Source organism: Octodon degus, unplaced genomic scaffold (assembly GCF_000260255.1).
Source record: "Octodon degus isolate 3935 unplaced genomic scaffold, OctDeg1.0 scaffold00171, whole genome shotgun sequence".
NCBI lineage: Eukaryota > Metazoa > Chordata > Mammalia > Rodentia > Octodontidae > Octodon > Octodon degus.
In genome coordinates this window covers 1,756,913-1,758,799 of record NW_004524747.1, presented here as the reverse complement: position 1 = coordinate 1,758,799, position 1,887 = coordinate 1,756,913, and the positions used below count along the sequence as shown (strand labels likewise).

Below are 1,887 nucleotides of genomic sequence, written 5' to 3'. Positions count from 1 at the left end.
TTTTGCTTGCTGGTGGGATTTCGCTATGCATTGAGGAAATGTTTGTCGTGCTCGCCACATTTTTGTCGTATGCTTGCCTCACAGGCCAGTGTGCAGCCCAGAGGAAGAAGAATGGGTGCTGTGTGTGCTGCTGGAGAAACACTCCCTGCCGCCTGTCTCCCTCCCACAGCACTGTCACAGAAATCTTTCTTGAACAGTTTTTGTAATTCTGAATCTCACTCAGAATTGCATTAAACCTCCTCCTTTGTCTCCCGTTTGACCATCAAGGTCTCCAGCCTGCCTCCAGTGATCCTGCCCTAAAAGAACACTAGTATAAGGGCCAGACAGCCCGCCTGTGCCTGGGCCTGTCTTGCTGTCACTGTGTCCAGTGACCCTCATCCAGATCCTCATCATCTTCCAGGACCCAGCTCAAGCCACCTCTCATTCATAAAAACTTGTCAAGTTCTCAAGATTCATGTTCTCCAAATGACCATAGCATCTCTTACCTGAATTCTTTTGACATTTAATAAAATACATATTTGTGCCTTTGACAAAAAAAAGAAAATATACTAGTTCATATAACACTGTTAATTAAATGCAAATAAATTGAAGTTATCCCCCACATATTATCAGACAGTAGTGGTATGAAATTGGCAATCAGTGGCAGAAAAACCTCAAGAACTTCATAAACAAATAGAGATTATGTAATACTCTCTGAATAATAGATGAGTCAGAAAAAATAGAAAAAATTTAGAAATTTTCTACAATTAAACAATAGTTCTAATAAACCATACTGAAGGTGTGGGATGCAGTGAGAGAAGTTTTATGAAGGAAAGTTATAGAAGTGAATTCATATCAGAAAAACAGCAAGCTCAAATAACTAATCTCATGGTGACCCTCAATCTTATGGAGAAAGAAGATCAAGTGAAGGCCAAAGCTTACACAAGAAAATTATAAAGAAGAGAGTGGGAATTAGTGCAATAGAGACAAAGAAAACAATATATAAGGTTAATGAATTGAAAAGTTAGTTCTTTGGAACATTCAATAATATTAACAAAGTCTTAGCCATTCTTATCAAAAAGATAAGAAAAAACCCAAATCCATGGAATTAGGAATAAAAAGTGTGAAATAATATTAGATCCTGCAGAAATACAGAATATAATTAATACCTACTTTGAGAATCTGTACTCTAATAAGATGGAAAACACAGAATAAATGGACAAATTCTTTAGATATACATTAATTATCAAAGCTGAATTAAAAGATATAAAATTTCTAAATAACCAAATATTAGTTAATGAATGTGAAGACACGATTTAAGCCTACCAACCAAAACCTTCGTGTCCTGATAGATTCACTGTTGAATTTTACAGGAAATTTAGAAAGGATTTGATGCCACTACTTCTCAAATTCCTTAAGGAAATAAAGAGGAAAGCAATATTCCTGAAATCATTTCTGGAAGCAAATATCACCATGATGCCAAAATCACAGAAGTATCCAACCAAAAAATCAAACTATATACAAATCTCTCCAATGGACATAGGTGCAAAAATCCTCAATAAAATACTGACAAACTGTATGCTATCCATAGGACTGTCAGTGTCAGAAGTTGTTGACTTGAGTCTTTTATAGCTCACCATATTAATATGGCTTTATCTTTTATACCTCATTTTTATACTTTTCTGCTGTATGGTTAAGACCAAGGTAAAGCAAGATCTATATAACAATAAGTGTAACTTTTGTATCTGGCAAGGTGAGTCAAATCACCTCAGGATTTAGCCTGAAACTCTGTACTGCAGTTTGTAGGTCCTTTCTCAGTGTCAGCATTGTGGATGAGTCATGGCCATTGCTTGACCAATTTGCTCTACTGAAGTAGATTGGATTATTGTGCTGAATTCATGCACCTGC

General features: G+C 36.0%; 1 pseudogene; it reads right to left on the bottom strand.

Annotated features, from left to right (window-relative positions):
• LOC105743821 overlaps nt 1-1,887 on the bottom strand; it is a 120,248-nt pseudogene that overhangs the window by 117,585 nt on the left and 776 nt on the right.